Source organism: Callospermophilus lateralis, chromosome 7 (genome assembly GCF_048772815.1).
Source record: "Callospermophilus lateralis isolate mCalLat2 chromosome 7, mCalLat2.hap1, whole genome shotgun sequence".
NCBI classification, from domain to species: Eukaryota; Metazoa; Chordata; class Mammalia; order Rodentia; family Sciuridae; genus Callospermophilus; species Callospermophilus lateralis.
This window is the reverse complement of record NC_135311.1, coordinates 75,176,447-75,200,609: the sequence shown is the minus strand read 5'-3', so window position 1 is coordinate 75,200,609 and position 24,163 is coordinate 75,176,447. Positions and strand designations below refer to the sequence as shown.

General features: G+C 36.8%; 1 protein-coding gene and 1 pseudogene across 1 annotated transcript in view; one reads left to right on the top strand and one right to left on the bottom strand.

Moving 5' to 3' along the window:
• Nucleotides 1-3,158: 3,158 nt before the first annotated feature.
• The window catches only part of Samd13 (sterile alpha motif domain containing 13), a 49,596-nt gene continuing 28,591 nt past the window's right edge, over nucleotides 3,159-24,163 (top strand). Inside the window, exon 1 of the mRNA XM_076863401.1 lies at nucleotides 3,159-3,215. The gene's annotated coding sequence lies outside the window, so the exon portion shown is untranslated. The remainder of the gene's footprint in view (nucleotides 3,216-24,163) is intronic.
• LOC143404434 (elongation factor 1-beta pseudogene) lies at nucleotides 14,992-15,524 on the bottom strand (annotated as a pseudogene).

Sequence of the window (24,163 nt, the reverse complement as noted above, 5' to 3'; positions counted from 1 at the left end):
ATAAGAGGGGGCCAATTTCATCAAAGAGATCCAAGGCAGAGGCAGGGATGACCATGCCATCGGATTAAGTGTGCTTCTCTCCTGGCAGGAGTCATGAGTGAGTGTTGCCCCTGGGACTGAGTTCTCCCCTCCTTGGGCCTTCAACATTCCAACATGGATAAAGAATCCATTTGATTTTTAGACTTCTTCATATCTATCCACAGTTAGGGAGCCCAAACATCCATACTTCCCACTCACAGCCTCCCCCCAATTTTATTTCTTGATTCTCCTTGGACTGATTTCATCAACTCCTTTATCCCTATTTATGTAAGTCAACACAAGAAATCCGAGACTCCCAGGTCATTCCCAAAATCTCATTCCCAGAAGACCCCACACATTCTTTAGGCTGTCTCCATCTTCTATCCTTTTCCAACCTCTAAAACTCTTTCTTTGTACACTCAGAGATTCTTAATTTTTTTCTTCCACATACAATCCATCATTTTTCTTTGTTATCTCTGGTTAAAGCCACTATTATTTCTTGCCTGGATCATTGAAAAAACTTCTTGCTTAGTGTGTTTCCACCATCAATTCCTATAATCTATCATTGAGAAACTAGCCAATATAATCTTTTTCAAATATGCCTAACCATGTCACTTATCTGCTCAAAACTGCAGCTGCCATTTCACTCAGAGAGAAAGCCAAAGTCCTTACAATGCCTACAAATCTGACATCAGGGGCTAATTCTCCATCTTTTCTCTTCATCTCCCAGTCCCTTCAATCCAGTCACATTGGCATCTTTTCTGTATCTTCTCTCAGAAATCCACAAGGCCAGTGTGCAAGACACTAGGGAGTACGGAAGGAAGGAAGTGTTGGGGAAAGTTGGTCAATGAATGCTAAGTTACCATTACCATTAGGTAGGAGAAATAAGTGCCAGTGAAGTAGTCAGATGTTTGTATCCATTTATAGAATCACCAAAGGAAAAAAAAAAAAAAGGACAGACACAAAAGGAACTATATCGGTCATTCGAATTCCATGAATATTACCATTCACCTTACTGCATTTCAGGAAAAATCAATACATACTATAACTGTGTGAAAAACATTCATATATATAGATTCTAGGCTCAGATACTTATAAACAGGTTTTCACCTAAATGAATGACCAGTGGGGCAGTCAGGTCTTCCAGGCAATGAAAGATGCCTAGAATTTTTGGGTCCACCAATTCTATTTCAGTTGAGCATTCCCCATTCACTAGGAAAAGCCAAATCACTCTAGTGAATTTCCAAAATGACTCCTACAGACAGTTCTATTTCAACAGTCTCTGGATCCACATACCCAGTGGCTACTTTCTGTTGTCAAACAGCCTTTGACCTGTTGGCACACTCCTCACCTCTCCTTCCTCCTCGGCTCCCCTATCACTGTCCCCTGCAACATTCCCTTTCTGTTTTCACTCGTTCCAGCCTGGCAGCTCTGTCCAATTCCTCTCCTCTCCCTACCTACTCCTGCTATCCTTCCTTTTTTTTTTTCTACATAGGCTCTCTCCCTACCCACTCCTGCTATCCTTCCTTTTTTTTTTTTTTTTTTTTTCTACATAGGCTCTTAAAAACTACCTCTACTAAATAAATGGCTCTCAAAGTATCATTTCTACATGTAGTATCTAAGCCCACATTTCCAACTGCTATTTGGTCATTCACATACAGAAATCCTCAAGTTAAACACATCCAAAATCAAACTAGTCATCTTCCTCCAAAATCTGTTATTCCACTGGTTGTACCTATTTGTGTGAGTGGCAGCATCATCCAATTCACGCAATCTAGAAATGGCAAGCATCTTTGATTCCTGTTCCTCAGACCCCACAATCAGCTGATTCCACTGCCCTGTTCTTTTTCCCTTCAAAGTGTCTCATAGCTGCTTCCTTTCTGTTACAGTAGGTCAAGATATCACTATCTGTAGCTTAGGGTATTGTCAAGCCTCCTAACTGGCACTTCCACTGCAATCTGTCTTTTGATACTCCAAGGAGCAGTTTCTGTAGATAATAATAGTAGCCAGTACTAACTGAATACTCATGATATGCCAGACACTATTCTAACTGCTTCCTGTCTTCTTTAATCTGCCCAATCATATCACAAAATAGGAATTATTTTTACTTAAATTTTAAAGATAGGGCAAAAGAGGTTTGTAGAGGTTAAATAACTCAGGTCACAGAATTAACTCAGAAGTGACAACATCAGGATTCAAGTTCTCTTTGGCTTCTAAATGTTTGTGCTTTTCTTTCTGATACAACTTTTTCATATTGCCTCTAGCCTGCTTGCAATCTTCTGTTGTGTATTCCTATCCAACTGCCTTTTCCTTCCCCTTGTATTCTTCCAATCCATGGGTGCTTCTTTTATTTCCTTATTTACTAAGGATTATTATTATTATTCATTAGCTATTGCAAGAAAATCCTTCACAACAGGCCTCTTTTCTTTCATTGTATCCATTACATCTATCCCCAGCCCTCCTTCTCCCCACCCTCTCTTCCCAGCTGCTAAGAGAAGGGCTAGAGAAGGAAATGAATAGTATGGGTTGGTTCCAACTCCACAGGTGTGGATACACAAAACTTTCTGCAACTTTATTTTTTCTCTAACTAAATTCCAGTGTTGCTTTATGGCTCTAACATAATGAAACGCTGAAGTAAAAGTGCTTTGTAAAGAGTGTTGTTGAGCGTTCTACATATGCAAGGTGCAATTACTCACCCTCCCTTTGCATGTCCAGAGCTTCAACTGAGTTATTTTGTGAGCAAATGAATAGGTGTTTCAAGCAAAGACTGAATGGGGCGAATGGAGAGTAGAGCCCTAAATAATATTGACCCGGAAATCTCTAGTTATTATTACTGCCAAAGTCCAGCTTAAACTTTAGCAGGGTTATCATGAGCAAGTAAAACAGGAAGCAAATGGGATTACCTGAAAGCCTCCACTTTAAAAATCTCTCTAGAATGCTCCCCCTGACCTCAACTCTCTGGAAGTTTTAAGTTTCTGCAAGCGTCCTCCCTCACATTCACAGGGCCCCTACCAGGGCCCTTCCCTCTGGGCTCCGCACTCGGCTTCCCCGCGCCCACACCTCTCGGACCCCTGCCGGCCCACGGTGGACTACAACTCCCGGCGTGCCGCGCGCGTCCGGCCGGCTGCTCGGGGCTCGGCGCGTGGCGGCCGCCGAGCTCTGCGCGGGGCAAACCTCCCGGCGCGGCAGTGCGGGAGGTAAGTGATGGGCACGTGCGGCGAGGGCCTGGGAACGCGCCCGCCCTCTCCCCTCTCCAGGATGAAAAGAAGCAAAGATCACCACACTGGTGAAAAAAAGAAAGAAAAAAAAAAAGCGCCCCGCCCTCCCTCGTGTCTTCTGTGTGTCCAGCGCTCCCGCAGCTTGTTGCACTCACGGGCGTGGACTCTGTCACTCTGTCCTGGAGTGGAATTGGGGGCAGAAGCGTGCCCAGTTCCGCGGAGAACCGGGGCGTGCCGGGGGCTGCGGGACCGAGCGTGCAGGACGGGACAGGGTGGAGGCACAGCTCGCGCCACACCCCCAAACCCCTTTTCCATTACGGGCTCCACCGGGGAGTCCCCAGACCAAAAGACCTGGCACTGTTTCTCTTTGAAAGTTTCAGCCAGAAACTTTCCACTCTCTTTGGAACGTGCCACACGAGTCGTTTTACTCTCTGCTGGAGGCGCAGGTCCAAGAGGCTGTGTCCTGTCCCCACACCCACTGCCCCTTCTCCAGGATATGCTTCCTTTTCCCTGGAGACGCCCTTCGGGACTCTAGAGCTCGCCCCTGCCCTTGGCTACTTCGTGGGGGAGATCCGGGACAGGGGCCCTGGCGGGTGGCTTCTTCAGTACATAGCTGGCTTTCCATTAGGAGTCTGTACTGCCTGGGGGATGAGTTCGGATCAATGAAAGAAGCCAATGGAGGCACAAATCCCCCTCCCACCTCCCACCCCCCACCCCGTTTGAGTGTACTTCCAAATGGGCTCATATTTTCTGCTCCAAACCCCTGATGCCAGGACCTCCAAAGTTATTTTAGCACATCGTATAATGTGCTGAATCCTTATTTGTTTACCCCACCACCACCACACACACATACACAAACATACACTACATACCACGAGTTCTATATCCACACATGGGACACATCACAAACACATATAACACACAATATTTACCGCAGCACACACATCATACATACACACTATGTACCCTCAGATCATTCTTGTCATTTGAGAAAAGAGTTAATGTCAAACAGTTTGCCCGCGCATGTGAGGAGGGAGTGGGTGAGTACTAGTATATTTATATTCATAAATGTTAGTTTATTACCAAAGTTAGAAACTCACTGGTAAGTGAAACCTCCTGTTGTCATAGTTTAGAATGCCTCTGTGGCTCACTTTTTTATCAAATAGGACTGATTTCTAACAGCACTTTCTGAAACCTAACACTTTGTTTAACTGGCAAACTTTTGAACACAGCAGGCAATGCCGGAGGGGATGTCCTTTTCTATATGTAGGGGGAAAAAAATGCTTGGAAAAGCTTCACAGAATCTTTCCTCCTGTGAGTGTATCTAAGGAAGAATTGGGTGTAACTACATTTTATTTGCCTCTTTCCCTTCAAGAGTGGTAAGCCAAGTATACTTTTGTTCTCAGCAGTGCTGTCAGGGTACCCTCCTTGTGGCTCCACTGTTCACAGGACTCAAGGTTCAGTTCTCGTCCTTGGATTTAGTTGGAAAATGGTTCAGGAATTTCAGATCAAGTTCAAAAGCATTATGGAATCTTTTTCGAAAGCTCTTTATCTTCACTAGAGTACATGATTTTGAACAGTAGTGGTGACACATCCACCAAAAAAAAAAAAAAAAGATACTAAAAATATTTGAACACTTAAAATTGGTCCCTATTTCATGATTGTTTGCTTTTGCAAGAGGGCAATGGAAAAGACGGGTGAAGAGAGTACTAAAAGTATTTCTCAGCAGTGGTCTTTCAGGAAATTGAAGATTTGTAATCTCATTCCCAGAATAAGTAAGGGAAAAAATTTTTGACTTTGCAATTCAGGTTCCAAATTTAGATCATAGTTACTGATCTCCTAATGCCCCTTAAAGATTACTAAAGAAATTGGAGGCAGGCCACTTTCTTCTCAATTCTGCCTGAAGTCTAAACAACATCACAGTAGCAGATATTTTTTTCCAGAATAATTCTGGGAATTGTGAGTGTGTTCTGAAAGGTTTTGTGCCTATTTTGACCTAAAAGTATCCAAATGTTGATTGGTGTTTATTTCAATGAAGAAGTAATCATGTATGTTTTCTATATGTGTAAAGAACAGTTTTTGTGATTCCCCCTCCCCCACCCCTATACACACAGAAGTGTTTCCCAATCAAACCAAGGAACTGTGATTGACCAAGGAAACTTATATGGAAGGTTTTTACCTAGCCTCTCTAGTCTACCTCCCATTTCCTAAATTGGGATTTAGGATGATAGTGGGAGAGACTATGTATTTGGGAGTTGGCAATATATTTTCTTATTTTTATGTGACTCATACACAGTACCAGGTTCTCATGGGCTGTAAATGTTGTTTGCATTTGTTAGATTATGCTTTTTATGTAACTGGGATAAATGAAATCAAACCTCACAGAACTAGTTGTTTTCCTTTTGTAGAATAAGGCTTTGTTTCTGTTTGAGTTTTTGTTGGTTTCACTGGGTAGGATGAATGCCAAAATAAAAGAATGTGTGTGTTTTCAGGAGATCTGGTCATCTATTTTCCATCCTCTGTGAAATATGCTACTTCCTGCATAATGAAGGAAAGGGATTTGCTACTGGGCAGTACCTTCGTTCCTCATTCTCACAAAGAGATTACTTAAAAGCCAGCTCTAGGAACTTTGTCCACATTTCTCTATTAGGAAAAACAAGTAAGGCAGGACTCCAGCTTCTGATTGTTCCCTGAGTAGAGCCTGTAAGCCATGGACTCATCTTATTTTTCCCACAGGGGAGAAAAAGAAATAGTTTTGAAACATGGCATTCAATCTCAGAACAACAGTAAAGACATGTAGCAACAGTGAAGGGGTGGGAGAAAATGAAGAGACCTATTAAGACAGCTTGTTTTTCTTAGTACAAGACAGGTGCAGGGAAAATTCTGCCGGTTTTGGACCCGTGATTCATCCACTTCCACTAATTGTGCTGAAGGTAGTTAGCCAAAGTGAACAGGCACACTGTAGCTTTAAAAAGTCAGCCATGAACCAGAAGGCAGTTGGTGCAGCTTGTGTGTGATTCCTAACGTCATGTTGGCTGAGAGCCAGCCTGGTTTTATTTCACTGTGTCAAATTGTACCTCCTTATTGAATTCCTTTGCCAGCCTACTTTGTGAAAGAAAACATTGGGGTTTCTTTGGCTGTTCTTTGATAAGCCTATAAAAATATGATATGTTTTAGTTGCTTATAGGTAGGTTTTCTTTTTACTCTTCCACCAAAAAAAAAAAAAAAAAAAAAAAAATAGGAAAGAAGGAAAATAATAATAATAAGACAATGTAGTGTGATGTTGCAGAGTATCATTGTGAGTGTTTTGTTTTGTTTCTGAAATGCTTAGAAAATGGTGAATGTGTAACAGTTTCCAACTGAAGTGAAATCCTTCTGGTAGCCTGGAGCAGCAGCACTGCTTCCTGCCTACTCTGTGCCGGTGTGGGGATGTATGCTGATAGCTATGTGTAGATTAAATGTTGGTTTTCTTGGCAGAGATCTAAGTGGTTTAGCACCTGGAAGTTTGTGTGTGTGTGTGTGTGTGTGTGTGTGTGTGTGTTTCAGGAGTGAAGATCATCCCACACTTACGGTGTTATTTGTTAATCATCTACTTCTCTAACAGTGATAAAAATCTTGTGAATATACTAAATGATGCACTTGCCATGTCAGAGTAATCCCTGGAGAAGGAGTGCCGAAGTATAAAGTGATTTGAAAGGAAATGTATTTAATTGATGGCTTCAGCTGAATAAGAACAAACCACGTTTCAGGGACTAGTTTTTCTGTTTTATTTTGTTTCTGGGTTTTTGGGTTTTTTGTTTTGTTTTGTTTTGTTTTGTCTTTCTTTGAAGCAGTTTTGTTCCTAGCTTTTTCATCGGGTTAATCGCCTATTTAATTGTGGAGGGTTTTCATTTTTTTTTCACAGTCCTCATCCTACAAACAAAAAGAGTGGTGGATGTTACTATATCTTCTTAAATGTTTTGGTGATTTTATATAAATTGAATGAGCTGCCGACCCTCGCTTACACACACACACACACACACACACACACACACACACACCAGCACCACCTTTCTGTACTAAGGACGATCTGGCATTTTTTTTTTTTTTTTTTTTTTGTGAGCTTCTTGCTTTACTAAGAGCATGGTCATCTCCCAGACTGGTTTTTGAGGCTTTCGTTGAGAATATGTGAGGTAGAGGGACACTTGCTGACAAAAGCTGTAAGTGCGCTCCTGCATTACAATGAAAAAAATCTGGGAGCAGAGGGAGTGGACAAAAAAAAAAAAAAAAGAAAAAGCAATAAAAGAAATCACAGTCTATGGTGGGAGGGGGCAGAAAAAGCGGGATTTTTTTTTTTTTTTCCTCCACTTCGACTCATTTATGAGTTGCAGTATCTTAAGTGAAAGCTTGGCACCCAGAGGAAGCTGTGCCAGGTCACACAGCACTTGTTTTGAACGAGGATTCAATTTCATTTGCAAATGCTTATTGTCAAGGCTGGGAGTGCCAGTACAGATGAAAGCACCCCAATTCATCTGTCTCCTTCAGTTGTTTAGGTTTAATCACATCTATCCAATCGCTCAGGGAACTAGAGATTTAAACAAACATACGTGAACTGGTGTGAAGCTGTAAAAAGGAACCATAATGTCTGATTCAGAATATATATTCTGCTCTCACCTTCTCAGAATTAAACACAAGCTTTTCTCCCTTATTGATTAGTTGCTGAAGTAAAGAAACCCTGCAGCCTTCCCATGCTATCTGTTGACATGGAAAACAAGGAAAATGGCTCTGTCGGTGTAAAAAAGTAAGTGAAGCTGGCTTCTGAGTTCTGCTTCTGCAAACAACGGAGGGACTTGGTTTCTATTTTTACAGGTCTTGCTTATGGACTACAGTTCACATTTGGGGGGTTGTCTTGGTTTGTCTACACTGGCCACCAGCCTCTTGGTCTCTTAACCCAACTTCAGATGCCTTTTTCTGTATTGCATTTCCAAGGTAGGCATGACTCAGATATCAAAATGGGCACAGATCAGTGTAGCAGGCTATGGAACCAGGAAGATTGAGGATTTCAGCCTTGTATTCCCTAGAAACAAAAACAAAATAAACAGACTCTGCCTTCCAAGTCTATATAGGCTACTAGGATAGGGGCAGAAAATGGAGTTTGATTCTTTTTTCTTCTTCCTTTTTTTAAAAATAAATAAATAAATAACCTCCAACTCTCAAAACTGAGAGCTGTAGTTAAAGAAGAGAAACACTTCAGTCAGACTACTGAGTTTAACAACTTCTCTGCCCTGATTTTTTAAACTGTTCCTTGAATGTGAAATATCTCAGTGCCTACCATGGTGTTCTATTTTAATATCTGTTCCCACATTTGAAACTTCTGATTATATTTATTGTGTCAGGGTTAAATGCTTGATTTTTTTTTTAATTAAGAAAATTCAATTGTATTATATAGCATTATATTCTAAATCAGGACAAAGCTAATTCGAAAGATATCAGTGAGTATACTAAAACTGTATATTCATATTTAAGAGTTGTATTGAAGATTGATTACAAGGAGAAAATAAATTCGGAGATAGTGTTATCTGTTTGGTTTAAAATTGTCAATTTGAATATTGGAAGAAACTAATTTAATGTAATCCATAGAAACAGTGATACCTAAATTAGGAGACAGTGTGCTATGTTTATGAATAGAAGCATATTTTGCTTCACAGGAAAATTACATTAAAATTAACTTAATAAAATCTGCTTCTAAAATTCTCATGTAATTTATATATTAATGCCACACACTGCCATGCTTACTCCCATTCTTAAAGTTGAACATAGAGAGATGGAGGAGGAATGAAAGAAATGGATCCTTCTTTATGAGGTAGATGATTTCTATCCAGTGGTAGTTGTAGCAGTCATGGAAATATTCTGTGCTTGTGATGGCCAAAATGGTAACCACTATATATTGCAGTTAAGAACTTGAAAGGGGACTAGTGTTAACTGACATACTGAGCTCTAAATTGTGCCTGATTTTAATAAATTTAAGCTAATAACTTTATTGAAATATAACAAATTACATGTGCTTAAAATATAAAATTTGGTGTGTTTTGACATTTGCATATACCTGTGAAACCACTGCCACAGTTATGATAATGAATGTATCCTTTATCCCCAGTTACCTTATAACCCTTTATAATCTCACCTTCTCTTTTCTGCCCTTGTATCCCCGGGCTACCATTGAAATGCTGTCACTACAAATTAGTTTGATTTTTCTAGAAATTTATATGTATGTATATATTGTCTAGTGTCTCACTGGCATAATTCATTTGTGATTTATACATGTTATTACTTAGTTCATTACTTTTACTAATATTTCATTGTTTGGATATAAAACAGATTAATAACTGCCCATCTATATGATGATAGATATTTGAGTTGTTTCCATTTTTTTAGATGTTACAAATTAAGCTGCTTTGATCTAGTACAGGTCTATTCTGTGGACATATGCTTTCATTTATCTTCCATGGAAGAGGAATGGTATTGGGTAGGTTATGATAGGTGTGTATTTAATTTTTAACAAACTGACAGATTATTTTTCAAACTGGTTGTTCCATACCCATTCCTACAGTAGACTGTGAGTACATAAGTTGTCCTATGTCCTTGTGAACTTGGTATGACCAATCTTTTTCACATTAGACATTATATTTGGTATAGGTTTAACTTTTATTTCCCTAGTGACAAATGATGTGGAGCATGTTTTCATGTGCTTATTTGAATTTTGTGTATCTTCTTAGTTGTAGTATTATTCAGATATTTTTTCCTCTTTTATTGGTTTATTATTTTTTCATATTTGTTGCATAGAAGGTTTTTATATAATGCTAATACAAGTTCTTCATCATATATAAGATTTGAAAATATTTTCTCCCAGCATGTGGCTTGTCTTTTTATTCTCTCTACAATGTTCTTGAAAGTGCAAACATTTTTTTAGTTCTGACAAAGTCCTATTTATCAATTTTTCCTTTTATGGATTATGCTTTTCATGTCATATTTAAGAAATCTTTGCCTAAACAGAGTCTCAATGATTTTCTCCATTTTCTTATAAAAGTTTTCTATAGTTTTAGGGTTTAGGGTTTAGGGCTATGGCTTTTGGGGGGTGGGGGGTAAACAGGGATTGAACTCAGGGGCACTCGACCCCTGAGCCACATCCCCAGCCCTACTTTGTATTTTATTTAGAGACAGGTTCTCACTGAGTTGCATAGCACCTTGCCGTTACTGAGGCTGGCTTTGAACTCTGCTCCAAGTTGCTTAATGCCTTACTAAATTGCTGAGGCTGTCTTTGAACTTGTGATCTTCCGAGCTGCTGGGATTACAGATGTAGGCCACCATGCCCAGCAGGACTGTGATTTTTGAGTTAATTTTTTTGTGAAATATGAAACAAGAATTGAAGGTTTTTTTGTTGGTGATAGTAGCTGTTTTTTTGCCTGTGAATATCCAAATATTCCAGCACCGTTCGTTCAATGCTCCTTCAACTTTATTGAAAAATAATTAATCATACATGCATGGGTCTATTTCTAGACTCTCTATTCTATTCTGTTGCTTTTCACACACACACACACACACACACACACACACACACATGCACGCACCAATGCAACACTGCTTTGATGACTATAGCTTTGATAACTGTAGTCTGAAATCAAGTAGTGTTAAGCCACTTAACTTTGTTGTTCTTTTTCAAGATTGTTTGGCTCTTTACATTTCCATGGTAATTGTATATTCAGCTTGCCAATTTCCACAAAACAAACAAAATACCTACTGGCATTTCAATTGACATTGCATCAGTCAGTTTGGTAAGAGTGGACATCTTAACAATACTGTGTCTTCCAATAAATGAACATGGGATGTTTTTCCAATTATTGAGGTATACTTTACTTTCTCTTAGCAGTGTTGTGTAGTTTTCAGTGTACTGAGGTTACACATTTTTATCAGATGCATCCCTACACATTTCATGTTTTTTATGCTACTATAAGCAGTATTGATTTTTTTATTTTGAATTTCTAGTGGCTTATTGCTACTATAAAGAAATACAATTGATTGTATTTGATCTTGTTCTATAACCTCTAACTCATTTATTATTTAAATTTATAATAAAACAGTTATATCTTGTCATTTAAAAGTTTTACTTCTGCCTCTTAACTATGGATACCTTTTATTTATATTTTCCATTTTTATCACACCAAGTAGAACCAACAGTAAAATATTGGGGAAACCTGGTAAAAGCAGGCATTCTTGTTTGATCCTCATCTTAGTTTTGTTTTTTGTTTTTTGTTTTTGGTACTGGGGATTTAGCATTTTACCACCAAGCTACATCCCTATCCCCAGCCCTGTTTTTAAATAATTAATTCACTAATTAATTTAAAGACAAGGTCTTGCTAAGTTACTGAGGATATTTTTATGTTGGCCTGGAATTTGAAATGCTCCTGTTTCAGCCTCCCAAGTTGCTGGAATTACCCACTTAAGCTACTGTATCTGGCTCATCTTAGTCTTTTTCTTATGTTTGTTCTCTTGTATATGTGTTTTCCCCCCATCTGCCTTTAACATTTTTTCTTTGTCATTTATATTTTAAGCAATTTGATTATGAGACTTGTGTTTCTTATGCTTGGGATTTGTTTTGTGTCTTAGGTCTCTGTGAGGACTTAGTTTTCATCAAGTCTAGAAAGTTTTCAACTATCCACTTATGTCTACATTTCATTACTTGATATAGTTCCAAAATTCACTGAGGCTCTGTTCATTTTTTTTTTCAGTCTGTCTTGTATTCATTTGATAAGATTCTATTTCTTTGCATTTAAGTTTACTAACCTTTTCTTTAAAATTTTTCATCTCAACTCAGCACCATGTACAGCCAGAGGAAAGAGAAGTTGTGCTCCATTTGGGTACGATGTGTCAAAAATGCATTCTACTGTCATGTATAAACTAATCACAACAAATAATAAATAAATAAATAAATAAATAAATAAATAGTGTTAGTATCACCAGATCAAATAAATAAATAAATAAATAAATAGTGTTAATATCACCAGATCAGAGGTAATATATAAGGACAAATTATATGTGATAGCAGAATACATAATGAAGAAACAATTTGAAATAACTATGAAATAAGTACACTTCTAAAATCTTATCAGATGACTATGAACAAGTTGAAGAACACTGTCAAAAAGATTCTGTAGAAGAAACAGATTATGCTTTTATATGGGAAGGCAGGATGCTATCAGTAGAATATTACACCAGATTAATTTGTAGATTTATCATATAAGCACTTAAAATCCACCAAATAATTTTTGAACTTTGACATGATTATTCTACTCATAAGAAAGTATCATAAAAATCATCATCACCTTAATTCTTTCAAGTATGCTTAAATTCTTCTAGATTAACAGCAGAATAAATGGAGTCTGTTACTTTGTTTAGAGGCATAATTTACAATTAAATTTAACTATTCACATATGCTTGCTGACTTGTGCACTTTGCTGGATCATCTATAAACCAGTAAGAAAAGAGTTAATTCTCTCTTAAATTATGTTTATATATATATGTGTGTATAAAGATTTCACTATCATTTATCTTTGAATGTGCATTTTAATCATCTGGTTTCTGCCTTAGTCTATTTGAAATTTGACAGTGTTCATAAAGTATAGCAACCTAAAACATCAAAAAAGTTTTTTCATCTCTTGTTAATCTGACTCCATGGTTTTTTGTTTGTTTGTTTGTTTTGTTTTTTGGTACCAAGGATTGAATTCAGGAGCACTCAATCACTGAGCCACATCCCCAGCCCTATTTTGTATTTTATTAGAGACAGGATCTCACTGAGTTGCTTAGCACCTCGCCAGTGCTGAGACTGGCTTTGAACTTGCAATCCTCTTGTCTCAGCCTCCGAAGCCGCTGGGATTATAGTCGTGCACCATAATGCCCGGCTCCCAGGAATTTTTCATTTCAGACAGTATAGCTATTACCTCTAAAAGTTAGACTTGGTCTTTTTCAAAGATTTATTCCATATCTCTACTTAGTATTTTCAGTCTTTTCTCTAACTTCATGAACATATAGAATATAGCCATAATAACTGTTCCTATGTCCCTATCTATTAATTTTATCATTTATATGATTTCTCAATTTAGTTTACTGATTTTTCTTCCCATTGTGGATTGTATTTTCATACTTCTTTGCATGTATGGTTATTTTTTTTTATTGAAATCTAGACTATATTATTGTGCCTTGTTGGATGGTGGATGTTTTTTATATTCTTTATAAATATACTAGGATTTTTGTTTTTTTGGTTTTGTTTTTGTTTGTCCTGGGATGCTTTTCTTAATGTGTCCTTATCTGGTTTTGGTATGAGTGTAATACTAGCTGCATAAAAGGAGTTTGGAAGTGCTTCATCCCTTTCTATTTTATGGAATAATTTGAGGAGTATTAACAACTGTTCTTTAAACTTTTGGTAGAATTCAGCTGAGAATTCATCTGGTCATGGGTTTTTCTTTGTTGAAAGACTTTTTATTATTGCTTCTATCTCATTGCTAGTTATTGATCTGTCTAGTGTATCTATGTCTCTTGATCTAGTTTTGGCAAATCATATTTATCTAGCAGTGTATCCATTTCTTCTAGGTTTTCTAATTTAATGGAGTCTGAATTTTCAAAATAGTCCCTAATGACCTGCTGAATACCTGTGATGTCTGTGGTGATTTCTCCTTTTTCGTCTCTAATTTTATTAATTTGGCTCTCCCTCTCTCCTCTCTTCTCTCTCTCTCTCTGTCTCTCTCTGTCTCTCTCTCTCTGGTTAGTTTGGCTAAGTCTTTTTTATCTTTTCAAAGAACCAACTCTTTGTTTATTGGTACTTTCTATTGTTTTTTGTATTCTCAATTTTGTTGATTTCAGCTCTGATATTAATTTTTTCTTTCTTTCTACTGATTTTGGAATTGATTGGATCTTCTCTTTCGAAGCGCTATGAGATACAAAATTGGGTTGTTGGTGATCTTTTTGATTTTCTTATGTAGGCACTCATAGTTATAAACTTTCCCCTTAGAACTGCCTTTATATCATTCCAAAAGTTCTGATATGTTGTACCACTATTCTCATTTGAGTCTAAGAATTTTTAAATTTCTCCCTTAATTTTTTCTTTCAACTATTCCTCATTCAAAACTATCGTTCGATCTCTATGTGTTTATATAGTTTCCATAGGGTTTTGTCATGTTGATATCTAATTTTATTCCATTATGATCTAATAAGATGCAAGGAATTACATCATTTTTTTTGTACTTGCTAAGAGTTGCTTTGTGGCCCAGAATATAGTCTATTTTTTAGAAGGTTTCATGAGCCTCAAAGAAGAAAGTGTATTCAACTGTTGTTAAGTTTATTTTATTTATAGTATTTCTCAGTTCCAAAGAGTTTCATGTCTGCATGACTTATCTAATGATGAGAGAGGTGTGTTTAAATCACCCAGTATTATTATACTGGGGTCTTCAATTCATGTAGTGTCTCTTTTGTGTAATTATTTGCACCAATTTTTGAAGCATAAATATTTATTATTGTTTTATCTTCTTGTTGGATTGTTCCTTTATCAGTGTGAAATGACCTTCTTTGTCTCTCTTCATGATTTTGGTTTGAAGTTTGCTTTGTCAGATATGAGAATAGCTATTCCTGCTTGTTTTGGGAATTTTTATCCTATAGCATTGTATGTCAATTTTCATCCTATAGTGGTCTTTGCCTGTAAGGTGCATCTCTTCCAAACAACATACACTTAGGTCTTGTTTTTTAATGTCTTATTTTTAAATGTTTTTATATTCGATTCATCATCCCAAGTTTTCATATCTAGTAAGATGGAAGACATGGCGACAAGTGCAGGTTTTTTGGCTTTCTTTGACTCATACTGTGCAAGGCATTCCTCCCTTAGCCTCTTTGCTTCTTCACTTTCCTCCTCATCAGATACAAAGAGATGTATGTCATCATCATCTTTGCTCTCTATAGCTCCACTCCCTGTGGTATCTTCCACCTTGGCAGGACCATACTTGCCCAAAGCTTTCTTCACTCCAGGAAGGCTGGCCTTTTCCTTTTCATAAGACTTGATGTGATTATACCAACATGTAAAAATCACTTAATGTGATTATACCAACATAGGGCATGGCAAAAGTCTGCAAGTTGTCGACCAGAGACTGATTCAAATACTGCCACATCTGCTTGTAATGGCGCATACCCCTCGATGTAGCTCTTGTCCACCACATAATCATTGAGCATCTGAAAGCCGGCTGGGCTTTCCAGGTCTCAGAAACCCATGGCCTCGTCTGTTACTGGTAGCTGGATAGCAGTGGAGGAAAGAGCTCCTTTTCAATTTTGAAGGAGAACTTTGCTGGATATAGCAATCTTGGTTGGCAGTTATTTTCTTTCAGTACTTGGAACATATCATTCCAAATGCTTCTGGCTTTTAGAGTTTGCACTGAAAAATCGGAAGCAATTCTAACAGGTTTGCCTCTAAATGTGACCTTACATTTTTCTCTTGAGGTTTTAAAATTTTTATCCTTGTTCTTCATGTTAAGCATCTTAATTATAATGTGTTGTGGAGAGATTCTTTTTTTGATCTTGTGTATTTGGAATTCTGAATGTCTTCTGTATCTGGATATCCATCTCATTCTCATGGTTTGGAAATTTTTTTGTTATTATTTCCCTGAAGAGGTTATGAATTTCATTAGCCTGCATCTCACAACCCTCCTTAATTCCAGTGATTCATAAATTGGTCTCTTACTATGTTTCCAGAGTTCTTGTATATTCTGATCATAGTTACTTATTTTCTTTTCTTAAGTGTTTTCTGAATGTTTAAGTCTGGCCAGTTTGTCTTCCAGTTCTGAGATTCTTTGTTTAGTCTAGTCTATTAGAGAGACTTTCAACTAAACATTTTATTTGATTTATTTATGTCTTTCATTTCCAAGATTTACATTTGTTTCTTTCTCAATATTTCTAACTCCTTATTTAATTTCTCATTCATATTCTATACTGACTTCCTTAATTCATTCACTTGTTTTTCTGTGTTCTCTTGGAATTCATTGATTATTTTTATAATGATTCTTTTGAATTCTTTAGCTGATATTTCATCTACTTCAGTATCTTTTGGGTCAGTTGCTGGTGATTACGAACTTTAGGAGGTTTTGTGTTACTTTGGTTTTTTTTTCCCATATTTTCTGTATTCCTTTGTTGGGTTTATGCATCTGTTGGGAGGTATTTATTTTCTGCTTTTATGTGGGGGCCTTTTTAGGGCATGGTCTTCACTTGACAAAGTGTCCTAGAGTAATCTAGATAAAGATACCCGAGTAGTTGTGGTATCCACAGTCTTTGAATTAATTCTGTTTTTGCTGTAGCAGTAGATGTCTGTAAGTGGGCCCATGCAGTCTTCCCCTTATCTGTTTCTACTTGGGGCCTGGTTGTTAATTGGGGTTTTGTCTTCTATTCTTTGTACTAAGGTATAACTGAAGATTGAGTGTCATCAATTTGTATGGGGAGCAAGTTACACTCTGTTTCTTGGAAGAGTTTAGTTCAACAACAGAGTCTCTACCCTGTAAACTTATAGCGTTTTTGTCAGTTCCAAGCACCTCCCAGAACAGGGAAAAACAAATAATAGCAACAACAGATGCAAATAACATACAACATTAAAATAAATACCCATTTACTATTGTGACATGTGTGACATTAATTACCACAAAAAACATGAGTGTCAGGGTCAGAAATTGTCACCAGTAAAAAACAATAACCATGAACTAGATCCTAGGCTTTATAGGAAACAGTAGGTGTCACTTATATCATCCACAGCAGTCATAATTGCATCAGCATTAATGGTGGAGCCAGGAATTATACGGAACAATTTGTTCTTAAAGTTGGTAAAACTACAGCTAATGAAGAGAAAAGAAAATGTGCTAGCAAGGTAGAAAAGAGTTTACAATTTCAAAAAGTGAACATAGAGAATGCAGAAGAGCTGTAGCAGGAAGGAGGAGAAAAATAGAAACAAAGCAAAGGCAGAGAGACAGAGCACAATAGCAGAATTGGCTGTTGGTGGGAGAAGAAAAGACAGAAAGAAAAACAAGAGAAACAAACAAATGAAAACATTACAGAACAAAACCAAACTATACAAGCCCCCAAACCCTAACCCTCTAAAGACAAGGCAAGAAAAATAAGTACATTAAAAAAGCTTGGGCTGGGGATGTGGCTCAAGCGGTAGCGTGCTTGCCTGGCATGCGTGCGGCCCGGGTTCGATCCTCAGCACCACATACAAACAAAGATGTTGTGCCTGCCGAAAACTAAAAATAAATAAATAAATAAATATTAAAAAATTCTCTCTCTCTCTCTCTCTCTCTCTCTCTCTCTCTCTCTGTCTCTCACTCTCTTTAAAAAAAAAAAAAAGCTCAATGAGAAAAAAATAAACAAACATGTGTATGCATATATGTCCCTGGACCAATCACCACCACAGGAATGCACACATATGAACACATACAAAGAAAGAAAAATATAAAGATTTTTAATGAAAAATGACAGAATAGTCTCCACTGAGGTGTTCAAAATAGTTGACAAGAATGGATGGTCACTGTCTATGCCCTACTGTCTTTCTTTGCAGTTCTTCTTAAGCTGTGTACTCAGAAAAAGAGCAGGGCCTGGGGTTGCTAACCCCTTCCTCTTTCTTTGTTGCTTTCTGAGTTCTCAGTTGGAATGGCCTAAGACAGAAGCTGTTTGAAGTAAGTCTCAGTTTCCTTTCTCAACAGTATGAGGGTAGGATGGAATGGGAAGTACTATTAGTTGGAGTTTTGTCTGCAGAGACCAGATGGGGTGCCCTCCCAGGATGGGGCTGCTGTCTGCAGCAGGGGAGGAGTTCCAGCTTCTGGGGAATCAGGCCTCAGAGGCTTTGTTGGTGTCTGCTCTGAAGACATTAGATCCCTAGGGCCTGGCAGTTGCCAATCTTGGTTGGGGGTCAGGATCTCACGAGCATCCCAAGAATTCTTCTCATGGGGCAGGGGAGCCAGTCCTCCACACACTCTGCTGTTCAGGTACACGGCCTTCCCAGGTTTAATCCCTGAATGTTTCCACACCTACCTGATCAGATTCCCTACCCGCATCAACTGGTCACTTGAGTTACCAGACTCAAAGAGAAAGGATTTAGGTTTTCCTTTGCTCTTCTGACTCAAATCCTCTGGGTAAATCTTCTCTATGCCTGATGTACTTACTTTCTGCTAGGTGCACACTAGGCCACAAAGTAGACACTTGCTGGGACAGTATGGCAGTGTTTGCTGTGATCTCCTGGCTCCCATAGGAGCAGCTGCAGCATGGTCACCTGTTGTGAGCCAGCCATGGCTGTGTGTGTGAGCTATGTGCATTTGAGCACATGATGGGACTGGACTGACTTTGCTCTGACTGGGCTGTGCAATGTATGTGTCCTTTTCTTTCACTCTGCTTATGATCCCCATGCAGCACCTGAGATGGGTGTGGCTTTCCATGATGTCAGTCAAACTGTTGACCAAGACATCACCAAACAAGACTTCACCCTCCAAACCCGACTCCTTGTTTTCTTGTAATATTACCCCTCTGCCTTATTTGGGTGGAATGTTTTGTCAAACAGCTCTCCCCAGTAAATACCAGGGTTCGGATATTTTCTGTGTTTGTGTGATTTTTTCATTGCCAGCCCAATTCACCTGGAGTGACCCTGATCCAGTCTCATGTTGTAACAGTCACCTCAAGACGGCTCCCACCTCAGCTCTCCATGGCCAGTTGGGGAACAGAGCACATTTCAAGCACCCACGCACAGTGCAGCCTCTTGTCATATTTGCATTCACATTGACATAACTGATTTATCTTGATTTAACTTCAAAGCTGAAGTGTATTTGTCCCAAAACTACGTCTGTCCAAGTTAAATAAGTTTATTAATGCACATGTCAACTTAATATTATTATCATTGAATTCAGAGGTATATATGAATTGATAAGCAACTATAAATTTATCAGTGTCAATAAACCATTGTTTAATTTTTTTCTTTAAGCTTGTCCATGTTTGAAGAATGTTTAAAGTCATTATTTTATTATATCTTGTAAAGTTGCAATTTCAAAACATACAAACTTTGTATTTATTTAGTTAGGTCAAAAATCAATTTTCCTTCTTGTATCTTCAAATTTAGCTCATTTGTATGCAGTGTAATATCAACAAAGAAACAAATTACTCTTCCATTTTTGTCTTTAATTCTTGAATATTTAGATAGCATTCTTTTTATTTTAATCAAATATTTAATTTGTTTCATCAGTACTACAAATATTTGTAAAACTCTTCCAGAACTTAACCATTAAGCCCTGGCAAATAATATAGATCGTTAAATTTATTATATTCTATTTCTTTTAACAGTTTCATTACTGGTATTGAACAATACTAATGGCAAATATATGCTGAACAATTTAATAATGGTATCTATAACACTATTCAAGAGTTCACTTCAGAAAACTGAACATAGGTATTATACAGTGGAATGAAACAATAAAGTAAACATTGATCTCTTGTTTCACAATTACAGTAAGCCTAGGTGTTTTTTTTAACCTAACATGAAGCACCATCCATTGCCTTATAATTTAATTTGTTCATATATAGATGAAATTCTTGTGGCAGAAGCAAATGGTTTAAAAGTACCTAAATCATGAGTTCAATTTTTCAGATTGTAAATTGCCATTTCTCCATAATGTTAGAAGTCTTTTGAGATAAAACATGTCTCAGGTATTAACTTGGCAGCAACTTTTATATTATAGTTTTATCTAAAGCTAAAGAAAAACACTTGTGGTTTTTCAAGTTTTAATCAGTTGGTCTTGGATTCTGTTTCTAGAAGACCTTGTATTCTTTTTACAATGATTTGATGGTTTGTTTGGAAAATCTTTCACTTTTCTGAAGTACCTTTTTAGGCTTTTCTTATAATATTTTAACAGAACTAAAATAACCAGATGTCCATTGGGATAAAAAATGTGTTTTGTTTTGTTTTTTTAAACAAGATTCCCAGCCATTTCTACTAAATGAAGTTATAAGCTCCTGTTTTGTTTTAGAGCTCTTTAAAGTGTTTTCTTGGATGTTTAATTTTATTTCAGGTGATTGCTTTTATTAATTCTTTTCTTGATTTTTGAGAAGAAACTTATCAAATTCACTCTTTTTGATAAAATGTCTCCTAATAACATTCATTTCATATTTTTACCATTTATTGTACACAATGAACAACATTTGCTCATTTTGTTCTAAGAAATTATAACTTCTTCAAAATATTGTGAACATACCTTATTCCAGGCCCCTTTTTCCTTCATTGTCCCAGTATTAGTTTCTGCATCTTCTCTCAATTACACCTCTTTTTAAAATGTGTCTCTTTATTTTTAATTAAAATATTTAATTATGTAATAATGAAAACAATTACACATCTATCAATTTAATTACCAATTACAGCACAGAAGGGAATCTTCATAACTCATACTGTCTGCAAATACTCAACCAACACATTACAATGTTAGATGGATGCATAGGAAAGATTCATTTGAAGTGAATCAGTCTATTGACACAAACCACTAGATGGGTGATTTGTATATGTGTAGTACTAGGAAGTCCACACACCTGATGTGTGAACTTTAATTCAGGAACATCATCCTGTGGGATGGCATTGTTAAAATGAAATGTAGGTGGAGCAAAACAATGGAGTTGTGTTAACAGAATATTTTGTACCACTTCCAAGTTTTTAATTATATGTAAATTAAATTAAAAATTTAGTTTTCCTGTAAAATGTTAAATGCTCAACAACATGTTACTAGTGGCTATTGAAAGATACAAGTGTATATTCAAAAGAAGTTCTTGCATATGTGCACTAAACATGAGATTGAGGAAGATGATTATCCCAGGTGGCAAGACTAGGATTGGGCACCTGAACCATAGATAAATATAGTTATTGCCATGATTCTAGCTTTTGTTTTAGATCTTTCAAACAAAAGCTGAATGAAGAAACTGTAGAACTCAATAAAACAATAACTTGGACTTAACTGACATGTATAGAATATTTCATCGATCAATGAGTGAATACACCATCTTCTCAGCAGCACGTGGATCCTTCTCTAAAATAGACCATATATTATGCCACAAAGCAACTCTTAGCAAATACAAAAGTAGAGATACTACCCTGCATTCTCTCAGATCATAATGGAATGAAATTAGAAATCAATGATAAAATAAAAAATAAAAGCTATTCCAACATCTGGAGACTAAATAATATGCTATTAAATGAACAATGGATTGCAAAAGATATCAAAGAAGAGATTTTAAAATTCTTAGAGGTAAATGAAAACACTGATACAACATATCAAAATCTCTGGGACACTATGAAGGCAGTACTAAGGGGAAAGTTCATTGCATGGAGTTCATTCCTTAAAAAAAGAAAAAGCCAACAAATAAATGACCTAACATTACATCTCAAAGCCCCCAAAAAAGAAGAAAAAATCAACACCAAAGTTGTAGAAGACAGGAAATAGTTAAAATCAGAGCTGAAATGAAATGAAACAAAAGAAACAGTTGAAAAATTTGTCAAAACAAAAAGCTAATTCTTTGAAAAAAATAAATAAAATTGATAAACCTTTAGCCATGCTTATGAAGAGGGGATAGAAAACTCAATTACTAACATCTGTGATGAAAAAGGAAATATCACAAAAGACACTACAGAAGATAATTAGAAATTATTTTGAAAATTTGTACTCCAATAGAAAATACCAAAGGCATTGACAAATTTCTAGAGTCACATGATTTGCCCAAATGGAACCAGGATGACATACACAGTTAAAACAGAATAATTTCAAGCAATGAAATAGAAGCCGCCATCAGAAGCCTACCAACCAAGAAAAGTCCAGGACCAGCTGGATACACAGCTGAGTTCTACAAGACTTTTAAAGAAGAACTAATACCAATACTCGTCAAATTATTTCATGAAATAGAAAAAGAGGGAACACTTCCAAACTCATTCTATGAAGTCAGTATCACCCTGATTCCAAAACCAGGCAAAGACACATCAAAGAAAGAAAACTTCAGACCAATATCTCTAATGAACATAGATGCAAAAATTCTCAATAAAACTCTGGCAAATCAAATACAAAAACATATCAAAAAGATGGTGCACCACAATCAAGTGGGATTCATCCCAGGGATGCAGGGTTGGTTCAGCATGCAGAAATCAATAAATGTAATTCATCAAATCAATAGACTTAAAGATAAGAATCTAATTATCTTTATGCATCTAATAGAAGAAAAAGGCTCAAATCTTCATCATGTCAGATTAGGCCCTGACTTCTTTAATAAGACTCCTATAGTACAAAAAGTAAAAACAATAATCAATAAATGGGATGGATTCAAATTCAAAACCTTCTTCTCAGCAAAAGATAATAGGGATAATAGGTACTTATCTCAACATTATAGAAGTTATCTATGCTAAGCCACAGACCAACATCATTATAAATGGAGAAAAATTGAAAGCATTTCCTCTAAAAACTGGAACAAGGCAGGGATGCCCTCTTTGACCACTTCTATTTAACATAGGTCTTGAAATACTAGCCAGAGCAATTAGACAGATGAAAGAAATTAAAGGGATACAGATAGGAAAAGAAGAACTCAAATTAACACTATTTGCTGATGACATGATTCTATACGTAGAAAACCCAAAAAATTCCACCAGAAAACTTCTACAACTAGTGAATGAATTCAGCCAAGTAGCAGGATATAAAATCAACACTTATAAATCAAAGGCATTTCTGTATATAAGTGACAAATCCTCTGAATGAGAAACAAGGAAAACTACCCTATTTACAATAGCCTAAAAAAGTAAAATACTTGGGAATCAACCTAACGAAACAGGTGAAAGTCCTCTACAACAAAAACTACAGAGCGTTCAAAAAAGAAATTAAAGAAGATCTTAGAAGATGGAAAGATCTCTCTTGTTCTTGGATAGGCAGAATTAACATTGTCAAAATGCCATACTACCAAAAGCACTATACAAATTTAATGCAATTCCAATCAAAATCCCAATGACATTCCTCATAGAAATAGAAAAAGCAGTCACGAAATTCATCTGGAAAAATTAGAGACCCAGAATAGCTAAAGCAATCCTTAACAAGAAGAGTGAAGCAAGTGGCATCACTATACCAGACCTTAAACTGTACTACAGTGTAACAGTAACAAAAATGGCATGGTATGGGCACCAAAATAGACATGTAGACCAGTGGTACAGAATAGAGGACACAGAGACAAACCCACATAAATACAATTATATTAGACAAAGGTGCCAAAAACATATATTGGAGAAAATATAGCCTCTTCAACAAATGGTGCTGGAAAAACTGGAAATCCATATAGAACAAAATGAAATTAATCCCCTATCTCTCACCATGCACAAAACTCAACTCGAAGTGGATCAAGGACCTAGGAATTAAACCAGAGACCCTGCATCTAATAGAAGAAAAAGGCCCAAATCTCCATCATGTCGGATTAGCCCTCGACTTCTTTTTAATAAGACTCCTATAGTACAAGAAGTAAAATAATAATCAATAAATCGGATGGATTCAAATTCAAAACCTTCTTCTCAGCAAAAGAAACAATCATTGAAGTGAATAGAGAGCCTACATAATGGGAGCAAATTTTTACCACTTGCACATCACATAGAGCACTAATCTCTAGGGTACATAAAGAACTCAAAAATCTTAACACCAAAAAATAATAATAATAATCCAATCAATAAATGGGCCAAGAAAGTGAACAGACACTTCTCAGAAGATGATATACAATCTACCAACAAATATATGAAAAAATGTTCAACATCTCTAGAAGTTAGAGAAATGCAAGTCAAAACTACTCTGAGATTTCATCTCACTCCAGTCAGACTGGCAGCTGTTACG